Here is a 15,428-nt window from a genome sequence, read left to right on the forward strand (position 1 = left end):
GCTGCAGGACAGTGCGCAGAGGGCCTGGGCTGTGGGAGTGTCACGTGAACTGGTTTCCACGTCTCTGCAACATTCTGATCAGCACAGCACGGTGGGGAAGAGCGCAGGCCTGAGTCTGGTGGACTAAGCTGACATAATGCAGCTGTGTGGCTTTGAGCTAGAAAGTTAACCTCTCTGGTCCTGAGGGGGCTCACTGACCATAGCTGTACTGACTAAATGGGGCCCTCCTTGCAAAAGCTGAGCCTCAAGCTTGTCCTGACGCTTCCTCGCATTTCTGCTCCACTAGATGTGGCCCGGGTCACCTCTGTCATCCCTGTGCTCACAGACCCCGTCTGCTCATGGGCTGACATCTCCCAAGGAACTATTAGCTACTGTCCTGAAAAAGAAAAGACCCCAAAACACAGAGAAACGGGGCTTGGTCTGCTCCCAGGACTGGAGATGAGGTTCCACTACACAGGGCTCATGCGCTCACAGCCAGAGCTGGGGACCTCACTTCATCTCTCTTGCAAAATACATTTCTGCTAAATAACTGTGACGTGATGTCATCTGAATCCTAACCATTTCCCAGCTGCCCGGGGAAGGCGCTTTCTGCCTAGACCACAAGGTCCTGGTTATCGATCTGCGGGCTTCATCCTGCAAAAGGGGCCAGGGGGTTGGAGACTTTCACACAAAGCAGCCCTTGCTGTGAGCTCACCTCCTATTTCTCACAAACCCAGGTCTTGGGGGTCTTGTTCTGTGCCTGAGCTTAACTCTTTAAATCAAAGATCCTAAGACATATATTCATCTTAGGGTCTTTGTCCCATAGCCAGTGGTATCAGGGGTTTAACTGGAAGCATTTGCTTCTTTCTTAGTGGCACATGAATGAAAGGTGAGCTGTATAATTGATGGCATCTTAGATTGGAGGAAATGCGGTGCATGCCAGAAAGCCTGCGAGGTTTGCAAGCAAACTTGCTTCTGAACTAAACAACCACCACATAAATAAGAAATCTGATGCCCACAGAGTGTTTTAAGCCGCATTTGCTCGTGAGGGCCTCGTATGTAGGAGATGAGTTAGGGTGGAGTTCCAGTTACTACTGCTGAGCACAAATTACCGTAACACTGGCCGTTGTAAAATAATAATCGTGTGATGTCATTCATGTGTTTTGGGTCAGGAATTTGGAAGGGCTTGGCGGGGTGGTTCCCACTTGGGGTTTCCCATGACCTTGTAGTCAAATGTCGGCTGGGCTGTGGTCATTTGAAAGTGCAAATGCGCTACACTTCCAAGATGGCAGTTTGCATGGCCATTGGCCAACCTGGCGCTGGCTGCCGGCTCAGCTGAGACCACGGACCACACCACCTACCTGTGACCTCTTCAGGCAGGCTCGGCGCTTCCCCCAAAATGAGCGGGAAGGAAGCCAGGTGGGAGCCCCATGACCTTTTGTGGCTCTACTTCTTGAAGCAGTAAAAGGACTCAGCAAAAGGACAAGAACCCCATCTTTCTATGAGAATGTCGAGGAGTAGGGCCACTTGTTTTGAAACCTTCACTGGTGAGAACCCTGGTCTGACTGGTGCACAGACACTACATTTGGGATTGCTTGGTGCCCAGGAGCAAAAGGGAGAAAAAGAACCCAATGTGATAAGGAGCATTTTCTTTTCTTTTCTTTGTATTTTTATTGCTTTTACACAAAGGAAGGGAGAGGGAGAGAGAGAAACATTTATGTGAGAGTGAAACATCCATCAGCTGCCTCCTGTAAGCCCCCTGACTGGGGATCCAGCCCACAACCCCGGCATGTGCCCTGACCAGGTCTCGAACTTGGGCAACCTTTCGGCACAGGGTCGACACTCAACCAATTGAGCCACACCGGTCAGGGCAGGAGCATGTTCAAGCGGATGCAGGATCGATCATCCGGTCACTAGCATGATCACTTTCAAGTACTCACTGGTCTGGTGCTTTCTGGGAAGTGGATCTGGGGCAAACGTATCAGGTTCACAGGAGACCTCAGGCTGTATCTAGTGTAACATTTACCGAGCACGGTGATTTTAGAAGGTTCTGGATTCTACGGAAACTCTAATGAACAAGGCAGTGCCTCTTTCCTCACAGGGCTTATCTTCTGATGGGGAAGGCAAAAAGTTATCTGCAATGATATCGGCAAGTCCTCGGGACCACGGATAATGACAGAAGATGAGGAGTGGGGGGATGTGTGTCACAGGGGGTGGTCAGAGAAGGCCTCTCGGGAGTTGACATCTGAGCGAAGATCTAAGATAAGTGAGAAATGAGGCCGGCAGGGATGCAGGGGAAAGAGTGTTCCACATAAGGGTCACATTCCGTGCGAAGGCCCTGAGGCCAACCTGGGCAGGTATGCTTGGCCTAAAGCAAGAAGGCCAGTGGGGGGAATGGGGTGGGGGGGTGGCTTGGATTTTATTCTAAGTGAGACAGGACTCCACTGAAGGGTTTTGTTGTGTTTTTAAATCAGGTGAGTCCAATGACTTTTATTTTTAATTTTTTAATAATATATTTTTATTGATTTCAGAGAGGAAGGGAGGGGGAGAGATGGAAACATCAATAAAGAGAGAAAATCATTGACCACTGCCTCCTGCACGCCCCCTACTGGGGATCGAGCCCGCAACCCAGGCCTGTGCCCTTGACCAGAATGGAACCTGGGACCCTTTGTTCCGTTGGCTCCATCTACTGAGCCAAACGAGCCAGGGCTCCAAGGACTATTTTATTATTAGTTATTGTTGTTAACCTCTTACCATTCCCCACTTATAAATCAAACTTTATCATAGGCATGTATAGGAAAAAACCTAGTCCCATAGACCCACAGTTTCAGACAACGATCTGGTTGATGTTTTTACAGCGTCCCCCTGGCTGCTGAGAGAGAAAGGAGGGGAGGGGAGGCACCAGAAGGCCAGGTAGAGGCAGTGACTCAGGCAGAAGGTGGAGGTGGCATGGTCTGGACTGTCATTGGTGAAGAGGATAAGAAGTAGGGGGATGGCATCTCATTTGAAGGAAGATTCCAGAATTGCTAATGGCCCTATCTACCAGTCAATCCTTTAACCTGGCAAACAAGACACACTTCCCTCAAATGCTTAATTGCTGCCCAAGTTCAAATCTGATCTCTCCAGAGGGTGTCCATGTGGGTGGTAGAAAGTGAGAGAGACCTGGGTCAAACCAGCTCCTGCACACACTGGCCAGGGGTCTTGTCCCTCGTGGCATAAAAGGGCCTGCAATGCAGGCATTGCCCCCTCCTCCCCACCCTTACGTCCCCCACACACATCCCCACCTACCGACAAGAAAGATGTGAGGAGATTCTAAAGAATAAGCCACTGGCTGGAAAGACCCTTTCAGAAAGAGTTCAAAAAAGTCTAGAGCCTTCTGCCAGGGCCGTCGGGGGAGACCCACCCCCATTTGCATGGGCCAGTTGGGTATTTTGGTCATTCACTGCATGACAGGACTTGGTAGTCACAGCTCCTCCTTCTTTTACAAGTCACTGTTCTCTCAGGAGCCCTTCCTGTCAAAAAGAAACCACCAGTGTTACTGCTTTGAGGCAGGCGTTAGGGGGAGTTTCATGCTCCATGAGTCTCAGCAGTGACAGGGTCAAGGTTCTCTTAAGTGGCACAAGTGGCTGATGACCAGATCAAGGAGCAAGCCTATGACCACTTTTAATGTGTGTGTGTGTGTGTGTGTGTGTGTGTGTGTTTTACAAACATGTACACAGCCATTTGCTATGTGTCAGACACTGTTCCAATCATGTAATAAAATGTCTTGTCCTTTAACGCTCATAACCCTCACATGCAGGAGTATGATGATTATCCTTCATTCAATACCCAATGTGCATTCATCGAGCACTTCACACATGTGGACAGTGAGTCACAGAGAAGCCAAGTGACTTCTCCGGGTCAAACAGCTGATTGGTGACAGAGCCGAGATTAGCACCCAGAAAGAAACCCTGGCTTTGGAATTGGGCTCTTGGCCACCATATTAAGCCGCTGGATACGGTGCTTCTGTGGAAATCTGTACAGCTATTGCAAATGCCTTCAGCTGCAAATAAAAAGCAACTCCGCTGAGGGTGGCATAAGCAAGTAGGAATCGTGTCCGTAACACCAAGTCTGGAGGCATCTTCTGACTGGGGCTGGTGGGAGGGCTTGCCAATGCCACCACATGCTCAGGCTTCCCTATCTTTTAGGAACCTTTCCACCAGGTTAGTCCATTGCCTATTGCCCCACGGTTGCAAGGTGGCTGCTGTAGCTCCAGGTATCATACCAGAGATCCAGGCGGGAAAAGGTAACATGAGCTTCCCCTAACAGGGGCTCTGTCTTTTTATCTGGAAAGAGAATGCCTCCCCTGACACAATCAGAAAACCTATCTGCCAACACATGGCCGCCATGACCGTATCTGGTTTAAACCAGTCTTGATTCCTCTCATGTGGCTGGGGTTGGGGCCTGTCTTCCCTGAGGCCTCCTCCTTACCACCCACAACTATCAAGGCACCACGCAGTGGAGAGGCAACGGCTACTGAGGAGACCACAGACAGCATGCGCCAGGGTGAGAGTTACTACCCCCATTTTACAGATGGGCACACTGCAGTCACAAGGTCAAGATCTCAAGGCTGGCAAAATGGTAGCCCCAGCCTGGCCGGTGTGGCTTAGTGGTTGAGCATCAACCTATGAATCAGGAGGTCATGATTCGATTCCTGGTCAGGGCACGTGCCCAGGTTGCAGGCTCAATCCCCAGGGACAGGGGTGCAGGAGGCAGCTGATCAATGATTCTCTTTCATCATTGATGTTTTTCTCTCTCTCTCCCTTCCCCTCTGAAATCAATTAAAAAATATATTTTTTTAAACATGATAGCTGCAGAATACTAACCCAGGTCCCTGCAATTCTAAATCTCAAAATTCTAACTGAATAGACATCCAAATGACTTAACAACAATAGCTATAGAGCTTCAGGCAAGTGACTCAAGCTCCCTAAGCCTCAATCTTCTTATCTCTAACTTGTGGCTAGTCATGGTACCTAACCAGCGGGTGGCCGGGAGGGGAAATGAAATAATCCAGCAGGCCCCGAACAACACGTGTGAACTGCACGATCCACTTACACACGGATATTTTTCAATCAACAAGCACAGCCTGCAAATGCATTGTCTCATCCTTATGATTTTGTTAATGACATTTCTTTAAGAACTCCCAATCTGGTGTCTCCAGAACCGTCTCTATCCAAACTGTGACACTGTGACAGCGCTAAATGTCTAAAAAGACTGGAATAACAGGCATAGACTGGTATACCCCTTCAGCCACCCTGGGCATGTGGTCACCCGCAGTCCCCCTCCACAGCAGGCTCCGAGGGCAGGGACCGCCCCCACGAACCACAACCTGACATCTGCCACACGCACCCCACACCCACACGACTTTACTCAAGGGACCAGGGAACTTGTGTCTGACTCTCACTCTCACCAGCCCCTCTCACTCTCACCAGCCCCACAGCATCCAGCATAGGTATCTGTGAACCACAGGCTGGGCAGACTCATGTCTTAGTGTCCAGGTTGTGAATAGAACGGGTATTGACCACTTGGAGGAGCACCAAATACTAGCATAGGGAGCGACAACCAGGCCTGCTTGGCATTCATCTGCAGCAGTGCAAACCAGGCTGGCAAGTACTTTATTGAAATGGGGTTGGGGAGGGAGCAGTAGCTACTGAAAAACTTGCAGTGAGTGAAGGTTAGCAAGTGGAAATGACCGATGCCCTTAAAAGAAAAAAGAAAAAAAAGGCAAATTGAAGCGAATGATCTCTCCCTCCGCCGTGCCGTCTCTGTGTGGTATTTTGGACAGTGTGAAGCATATCCATGGCAGGCTTTCGGAAGCTCAGTTACAGAGCCTATAAACTTGTTTTTCCATGTGAGAGTGGGGAAGGGGAAGGAAGGTCACCTGGGTTGAGCACCACCTGGGGAGTCTCACTTGATCTCCTGGAGGCCCGGCAGGGCAGGAAGTGGAGGCTGGGAGAGGTGAAGTCACCTGCCCCAGGAGCTGGCCCAGGAGGAGCATCACAGACCACCCTCATTCCCGTAACAGAGCCCTGCTCAAGCCGGGAACGGTAGCCCTGGGGGTGTTCAGGACCAGCAGCGGCACAAAACCCCCAGAGACCTTGCGGGGCTACAACTCCCACGCAGCTCTCACACTCCTTGACCTCGACCTTTCACCTGCAGAACCACCAGACCAACGTGTAATACCGAGTCCAGGGGCCCAGCGCTCTCGCCCCACGTGGGAAGGCCTCCCGGGGACCACCAGGGAAACCCACAGGCACCCTGTGAATCAGAAGCTGCGATCCTTGTGGCCCTGCATCTCCAATCAGGGGAATACAGAGCCACCCAGCCTCGGGGCTCGGGGTGGGGAGCTCTGCCTATGAATCGTGGCAGCCAGAACCTTCCTTCCCTGGGCCTCCCTGGGAACCCACTGAAGGGTCGGGTGTATGTTCCCTGGGGGGAGGGCAGTTTCTCGTGGGAAACAAGCCCCTGTCGTGGGTTCTGGTGGCCTCTTAGAGGCCTCATCAGGTCACAAGATGATCCTGCTGCAGGTGACAAGGCTCAGAAATGCCCGATGAAACGCTCACCGGTGAGTGTGGTTCTTAAGTTTTCTCTTAGTGAATACTCACTTAGGTAACTGGGAACCCTAATACCACTGGACGCAACCCAGAGATGGTTGGCGCTGTGGCTGAGAACACAGCACTGGCACTGGATAAACCTGGAAGGACACCTCAGGTGTCCTACTCTGGCCCCGGCCCCATATCCTATATAATACAAGCCTAATATGCAAATAGAACCAATGGCGGAATGACTGGTCGCTATGATGTGCACTGACCACCAGGGGGCAGATGCTCAACGCAGGAGCTGCCCCCAGCCAAGGTGGGTGCCAGCAGGGGGCCTCCCAATTGCCCAGCCGATCGCCACACAGAGAGAGGTGACCAGTGGCAGGGGCGGAGCCGGCGAGTGGACGGCACCAGGCCGGCCAAGACTGGTACCAGCAGGGTCTCCCCGCCCCCCATCACCCCGCCAGTCACCCCACAGATCACTGGCCAGGCCTAGGGACTTTACCTGTGCATGAATTTCGTGCACCAGGCCTCTAGTAGGCTAATAAGACATCTTAGAAAAACAACCACCTGCAAATGAACAGATCCTGGGTAATTTCCCAGGAATCTCAATACTCTGACTGCAGCTAGAGTTCACAAAGGACTACCGTCGTGCAAAGGGCAGTTTTCAGTCCCCCCAAATTTCATCCCCACAAACAGAGGGCAATGGTTTTGTTGCTTTTCCAGAGCACCGATTCCGGCTGTTTGCATCAGTACAGACCGTTTACTGGGTGAGGCTAGGAAGGGCCTCCACCAACATCGCTGCTTGGATTGGGATTTCTAAAAGTAACTCCCGAGAGGCCTGCAGTGTGAGGGAAAGTCACACGGCCGACGGCCGCCCACAGCTCTGGGGAGGAAGAGAGCGAGCCTTGGATGAGAATTACCTAAGGGCCTGACATTGAGCACAAATATCTCCTCGTAGCAATGGCTTCCATCCAAACGGAAACCTTTCAAAACCAAAGCAGTTCAACAAGGAAGTTTCATTGAAAATAAAATTTCCAGACCAGCCATGCTGTCAAAACCACATGAACAGAAGATAGCTCAGCCGTGACCCAGTCACTGAGGAAAGGTGTTACATGCTAAGGGAGAAGGGGTGCAAAGGGGGCGCGTGGGGAACGTGGCCATGTTCACCTGAAATAAGAAAGACTGTGTTCCTGCACCTCACTGGATGGTCAGGAGGATGAAACAGGACACCGTGCGTCGACAGAGTCAGAACATGCGCAGCCCAGCAGTGCATGAGGCGTGAGCAGGGCAGGAAGGAGATGCATCCTACCTGCTCAGGGTGGGGACCAGGGCATCAGCATCCCCGGGCGCTCATGGTGTGTCCCACCTGCTCAGGGTGGGGACCAGGGCATCAGCATCCCTGGGAGCTCATGGTGTGTCCCACCTGCTCAGGGTGAGGACCAGGGCATCAGCATCCCTGGGAGCTCATGGTGTGTCCCACCTGCTCAGGGTGAGGACCAGGATATCAGCATCCCCTAGGAGCTCATGGTGTGTCCCGCCTGCTCACGGTGGGGACCAGGGCATCAGCATCCCCTAGGAGCTCATGGTGTGTCCCGGCTGCTCACGGTGGGGACCAGGGCATCAGCATCCCCTGGGAGTTCATGATTCTTGCAGAGTCTCGGCGCCACTCAGATTAAGTGACCAAGAATCTGCCTTTAATAGCGGTTCTCAGAGATTGATGCGTGGCTCAATTTAAGGAACTACAGCCTCAGCCATCTCTCAGGTGTGTGATTCTGCACCCAGTGACCCAGGTCAAGAGAAGGTGACCTAAAAGCTGCCCTTGGGTAGAGGCGGGGTTCCCAGAGGGCCACCTTCGGTGGGGAGGTTTCTGGAAACCCTCTGGACTCCGTCCAGACTTCCTGCTTCCTGCTTGCAGAGGGAGGTCAAGGCAGAACCCAACACCTCCTGAAAGGAAGGTTCTCCACAGCTGGGCTGGACCACTCCTGGGTCCACAGCCAAATTATCAGCGAGGTCCCCATGTCATCGCACATGCCTGGGAACCGGTCCTATGAGCAGACAGGACAAGGCAGCAGCTGGTAAGAAGCAACTGGGAACGGAGGCCGGGTAACTGGTGAGAACTGGGAAAGCATGACTGGCCACCTCTCTTCCCTGGTTATGGCCTAAATCATGGAGCTTAAATGCTATAAAGCACAACAACCTCATGCATTACAAAAGGAGACATACACACACACGGTTTTCTTGGGCACGCACAGCCCATCTCTAGAATGACGGACACGGTGCTTCTAACACTGGCTGAGTCCTGGAAGGAAGACCTGTGGGTGGCTGGGGACTGGAGATGGAGGGAGACACTTCACTTTCACTGGGGATCTTTCTGGGTCTTTTGAGTTTTCAACAGTGTGAATGTTTTCCTGGGGAGGGAGGGAGGGAGGGAGGGAGGGAGGGAAAGAGGAAAGACAAGAAAAGAAGGAAAGACAAGGGATAGAGGGACATTTAAATTTTAAAAGTAAAAGAGAGCTGCGTCACTTCTTAAGCAGGGCTACATTTAAAAGTCCTTCCAGGAGCCTGGCCGGTGTGGCTTGGTAGTTGAGCACCAAACCATGAACCAAGAGGTCACTGGTTTAATCGACGGTCAGGGTACCTGCCAGGGTTTCGGGCTCCATCCCCACCGCAAGGTGTGCAGGAGCAGCCGGCTGATGTTTCTCTCTCTCTCCCTCTAAAATCAATAAAAAAAAATATTTTTCAAAATTAAAAAATAAAACTATAAAAGTCCTCCCAGGAAATTCAGGGCATGAGCATCACCATTTTTGCTTTAACCACCTAGCCTGCGATCCTTCGTTCAGACTGAGCACCTGGCCGCTCACACCCACGTATGTATTAAACTGCTCAGGTGGCCAAATTCAGCGAGGAACGTCCCGTGTAGCCGAGAGCTACCTGGTCTATTTGCCCCCAAACCAAGAGTCTGGATACGCATCCCACTCTCCGAAAGTCTCAGCAACCCCTGACTCCAGCCCATTTCCCTTAGTTGGGCTGCAAAACCCTCTTCCAGAAGGTTCTGAAGCCCTGGTTTGCAGAGCCTTCCAGTGAGTACATGGCTTTGGGGGACACAACACTTGTAGGTTGTGTGACTGCTTGTAACTTCGGGCTGAGATAAAGAAATAGGTCGTCACATAGAAAACCCTAATTCCAGAATAAGCCTCACTGGCCACGTGCCCTTGAGAAAGCACTCCCTGGTCCTGCCTGGTGGGAAACAGGGTAGAAATCCGACTTAGAGACCAGGAGGCTGAGGCCCCACAAAGTCTGGTGGGGGAACCAGGAATTAAAGGCCGGGCCTTTGCTGTCCCAGGGCACACCCTTCCCACCATGGCCCCGTGTCCCTAGCCACCTTCCAGAATGATCCACACACACCTACCGGGTGCTGGAAGCCTTGCGCTGTGTCCTTAGGGTCGGTGGCTGGGTCTAGTTCTTTATAAAGAGTGTCACTAGGTCTTCAATGGGAAGGTGGAGTGGGTGGGGAGATGAACCAAAGAACTTGTGTGCACATATGCATAACCCATGGACACAGACAATAGGGGGGTGGAGGCCTGGGCCTGGGGGTGGGGGTGGGGGGGCTAGAAGGGGTCAATGGGAGAAAAAAAGGGGACATATGTAATATTTTCAACAGTAAAGACATTAAAAAAAGAAAAAGAAATAAATAAAACCATTCTATAACTTAAAAAGAAAGAAAATCTATTCTACGGAGGAGTAGCGACCCTGCTTGCTTGGGCCACGCATCGACTGGCGATGTGCAGCGGGGTAAGAGGCCCTGCGACTCCCAGCTGCCTGATGTTTGGTAAGTTGATCTCTCTGAGCCTCTGATTTCTTCATTGTAAAGTTTATTTTTTTGTATATATTTTGTATTTATTTCAGAGAGGAAGAGAGAGGGATAGAAACATCAATGATGAGAGAGAATCACTGATCGGAGGCCCCCCGCACGTCCCCCACTGGGGATCAAGCCTGCAACCCTGGCACGTGCCCTGACCGGGAATCGAAGCGGGGACCTCTTGTCCGTGTCAACCACTGAGCCACACTGGGCGAGCTCTTCATTTTTAAAAAATGGCAAAAACAACAGGTAATATTTATCAGGCGTGAACTACGTGTGCACTCTAAGCCAGTGTTACCCTCAGCAGTTATTGTTTGTTAACGCATCAAGTATTTGCATTATGCTGGTATTATTCTCCACAAACAAACGAGAAAGCTAAGGCGCACAGCAAGGTGCGGTAACTTGCCCAAGACCACACAGCCAATACATTTCCGAACAGGGATTCTATGGGAGGTCTGATTGGAGCCGGTGCTTTAACCAAAACACAGAAAGGGCCTGATAGGGCAGATATGTGATGAGATCATAGGAAAAAGGTGCTTACCAGGCTGCCTGACAGAGTAACTGCTCAGTAAATTGTAACTACCGGGTACCACTGACAACTTACTAGTCATTTCTTTGGTGAGTCAGAAGCACCAGGGCTACACAGCAGGCGCGAGGCTGAGGGGAAGCGGCTGCCTGCTGTGGTCCTATTCCCGGACAGGTGTTCTTCCCACCTGTCCTCAGCCGGCATTCTGCCTGGGCCCCCCCGGGCATGGGCAGGAGGTGGGCGCTCGGCCGCCTGAATCTCTGTCCTGACCTCTCCCCGGGGAGCCCAGGAGGAAACTGACGTTGGGGCCGCTGGCGTGGGAACAGGTCTGACGTCCGGCTGACAAGAATGGCAAATTCCAGAATGAGTTGGGCAGATCTGGGTCCAAGGTCACGGTCGCGTGCTGGTCGACTCAATCAGAAACTCTGCATGTGGTTAATCACAGACGTGAAAGGGGACGGTCCCTTGAACGAAAGAGCCAAGATGTACTCACAAAATTGCAAAATGAGAGATCTGGTGTGAAAGACTATAGCTGAGTAGGTGCTCAGCCCCTGTACCTTCGTCCTGACTCAGACACGCCCAGTTCTGCTCGGGTCCTGGGCAGGCAGCCATTCTCTCAGTCAGGGACTGCCTTCGGGAGGACGCCCAGTCCCATCTGGCTAATAAGACACAGGGAAGCCGGGACCGGTTTGGCTCAGTGGATGGAGCGTCGGCCTGCGGACTGGGGGGTCCCGGGTTCGATTCCGGTCGGGGGCATGTGCCTGGGTTGCGGACGCATCCCCAGTGGGAGATGTGCAGGAGGCGGCTGATCGATGTTTCTCTCTCATTGATGTTTCTGGCTCTCTGTCTCTCTCCCTTCCTCTCTGTGGAAAATCAATGAAATATATTTTAAAAAAACAAAAAAAGACACAGGGAAGTGGCCCTAGCCAGTTTGGCTCAGTGGACAGATCGTCTGCCTGTGGACCAAAGGGTCCCGGGTTCGATTCCAGTCAAGGGCATGTACCTAGGTTGCAGGCCCCTCCCCGGCCCGAGCCCTGGTCCAGGCACATGCAGGAGGCAACCAATCGCTGTGTTTCTCTCACATCGATGTTTCTCTCTGTCTTTCCCTCTCTTTTCCACTCTCCCTAAAAATCAATGGAAAAATATCCTCAGGTGAGGATTAACAACAACAAAAAAAGAAAACTAAAAGAAGTAAGAGAAGTCTACCTACCGGGAGTTTCTGGGGAAACCGTCTTCCTTAATACAAGACAGAGTTGCATTAAGTAAGGCGTCCCCTCTCCCCTTTCCTGTACCCTTCCTGCTCAAGATGTTGTTATGATACGTTGATGTGCAGTGAGCAGGCGCCTCAGAGACGCGAAGCCAGTGCCCTGATGCGCCTGAGCTTACAAATGCATCCTTCCCGCCCCCTCTGACAGCACCAGGTGCCAGGAGGACGTGGGGGAACCGGAACTCGGAGCACACCGGTGGCCCGGCAAGCGGCACAGTCATTCTGGAAAACGATCGGGCAGCACTTGTGAACGCACGATGACTCATCCACCTCGGCTAGTTTCTCTGACTCTCCCACAGTCCACGCGACTACAGGTGTGCACTGCCTGTCACAGGCCACGGCTGGGCTCATCGGCAGGGCCGAGACCAGCCAATGGCAGGACCTAAGGCAAGGGGAGGGGAGACGCAGCCCCGTATGAGCTAGGTGTACACAGAGCAACCAGGTGGGATCTACAAAGATGGAACAGCCGGCCCTCTGTATCCACAGACACCGAATCCGTGGATTCAACCATCCATGGGGGGCGGGGGGGAGTTATGTTATTGCTGACGTGTACTGTGTAGTTAGACCTATGATGGTCACGGCGGGACTGAACATGTGCACTCTTTCTTTTCTTGACACGTTTCCTTGAACAATGCAGTATAACAACTTTACACAGTATTTACATTGCATTAGGAATTAGAAATAATCTAAAGACCCTTTAAAGGACATGGCAGGATGCGGGTAGGTTATATACAAGTACTGTACCCCTTTCCACAGGGGACTTGAGCATCTGTGGATCGGGGATCCCCGGGGGATCCCGGAACCAGTCTTCTGCAGACACCAAAGGAGGGCTGTGCTGAGTAAAAAGACAAAACTGAGAGAGAAACCAGAGAGAGATCGGTAGCCGAATCCCATCTGTCCAAATTCAAAACAGATACCCAATCAGAACAACACAGGAGGAAGCGTACACACAGGGCCTACAGCAAACCCACCAGGGTGGATGCCTACCGGGAGCAAAGGGGACAGGCATGGGGCAGCCAGAAAAGGAAGAAGGAGCGGGATCCTAACAGACCAACAATAACGTGCTTTACATGGAGGAAGCTTGCACAACACAGCTCAACAGAAAAAACTCAACCAGACGTGGAGGCAGAAAACCCAGGGATAATGTGCCCGTGATTCTTTCTGGCTGCAGGTCCTTTGGGGAATAATCTGACAGAGCCTCCGTTTCCCCACAGTGGGAAGCAGATATGAAGAGCGGCCCTAAGGTGTCCTGTGGGCGTCCATGGAGATTCATGCCGAGAGCCCGAGTTTGGGACTCAGCAGAGGCTTTGTGAATGGCAACTAAGGACTCAGCTTTCCCATCTGTAAAATGGGGATTGTGACATGACAATGGTCCCTTTGGGACCCTTACGATGGGCTTTAAATGAGACGGGATAGGAGAAGGACAAAAGGCCCGGCGGTGGCACTGTGTCACAGACTTGGAGAAAGAGGGCACGTCCTTCAGGGAGCCGTGCGTGTACCAGGCGCTGTGCTGGGGGCTCAGCAGCTTGTCTCAGTGGGTGAGGCACAGGGAGCCATCATACCGGGGAGCAGCGTTCCCCCACCCCCCGCCAACCAGAGCACCTGTCACGACCTGCGCACAGCCTGAGGGAGCGGTGGGGATGTCAGGCTGCCCCTATGGGGTGCCCCTCTTGGGGACACAGGGGTCCCTACAAATCCATATATACATTTTTCTTTTCTTCTGTTGCAATAAGCCATTTTTATAACTGGATAAGGCAGGTTACCAAAAAGGTAAGAGATGAAGACAGAAGAGAAAAAGCAACTGTCATACTCCTAGGACCCCCAAGTAGGCACCCACATCTTCATTTTTCCAACAAAGAGCACAGCTCTCTTCTGCACTTTCCGGAATCCCCGGCAGGACACAGCGCTGCGTGCGACTGCGACTGGGACACCACAAACTGTCACTGCTCTCCTGAAGGTGGGTGACTCCTCTCCATCGTGAGCCCTCGGCGTCTGGGAAAGACTCGGGGGCGCAGAGCATCAGGTGCCCCTGGGTGGCATTTTGTTTGGGATGCGCCCCTAAATGCGCCCAGCTCCAAAACACCCCTCCCTGCACACACCTCTCCCCCCGGCCCCGCCTTCTCATTCCTCCAGGAGGGTTACAAGGTCAAAGGGACGCCTTGATGGCTCCTGATAAGTAGTCTTTCCAAAAGACCAATTCCTGCAGCCACTGGCCACGGCGCCCGGGCCAGGCTCCCGCCACATTCTGAGAACGAATGGACTGGACACGAGGAAGGCGGGGAGAGGTCCGCGGGGGACTCTGCTCTGGTTCTCCCCTTCCACTCCCCAGCCCGGACCACCCACCCAACCCATTCTTCACGGATGGATTGCTCAGGTGCCTGTGATCACCAAGACTGCAGGGAGGCATTGCAACAGCCAGGCCATTCTTTAGGGAAAGACCCCAGGTAGGGAGTCCAGATTACCACCTGAGGAATGTTAGATAACCATGGAGGAATGAAGGGACAGATAACGAAACCAGTCGGTCCAAGATGACTCTGGTGTGGGCCCTGTGTGGTCTGGGTACACATGCCCAGGTTGCAGGTTTGATCCCCGGTTGGGGTGTGTGCAAGAGGCAGCCAATCGATGTTTCTCTTGCACATCAATGTTTCTTCTTCTCTCTCCCTCTCCCTTCCTCTCTCTCTAAAATCAATAAAAACATGTCTTTAAAATAAATAATCGAGGGTTTTATTTTTCAGAGCTGGGTCGATGGTGTTAGGGCTTTTTCCAGGTATTTGCAGCCCTGGCATACAGCCTATCAAATATGCTAAACCTATCCAGAGGCTGCCTTAAAAACAATTCCTGTTTGCAAAAGCCGAGCTGCAACTGACAAGCTGCTCTAAAGTTATGTAACCATGTATCACTGTTTTAATTTCTTAGCGTTGTTTTCCCATTTTGAAACTAATCACTGTATCTGTTTTCAAACTTGTTTGTGAAGTCCTGACAGGTCCCGGGCACCTGCTTCTAGTGCCTCCTGGTCAAATGGACCTATCAGAGCTGTCTGTCGAAAATGCCACTTCTAGGCCCCACCCAGAGCCTGCGGGTTAGGACAGCAAGGGGGGAGGGGAGCTCAGGAGTCTGCACTGTAGCAAGCTTCCCAGGTGATCATTTGCAAACTGAAGTCTGAAAACCACCGCCCGAAAAAGAAGCCGAGAACAGGGAGGCAATGCTGAAGGGAGA

The 15,428-nt window shown here is 52.1% G+C and overlaps 1 long non-coding RNA gene across 2 annotated transcripts in view; it reads right to left on the reverse strand.

Annotated features, from left to right (window-relative positions):
- Positions 1-15,428, reverse strand: part of LOC106697901 — a 265,045-nt gene that overhangs the window by 71,572 nt on the left and 178,045 nt on the right. The gene's annotated exons all lie outside the window — the stretch shown is intronic.

This window comes from Myotis lucifugus, unplaced genomic scaffold (assembly GCF_000147115.1).
Source record: "Myotis lucifugus unplaced genomic scaffold, Myoluc2.0 scaffold_113, whole genome shotgun sequence".
NCBI lineage: Eukaryota > Metazoa > Chordata > Mammalia > Chiroptera > Vespertilionidae > Myotis > Myotis lucifugus.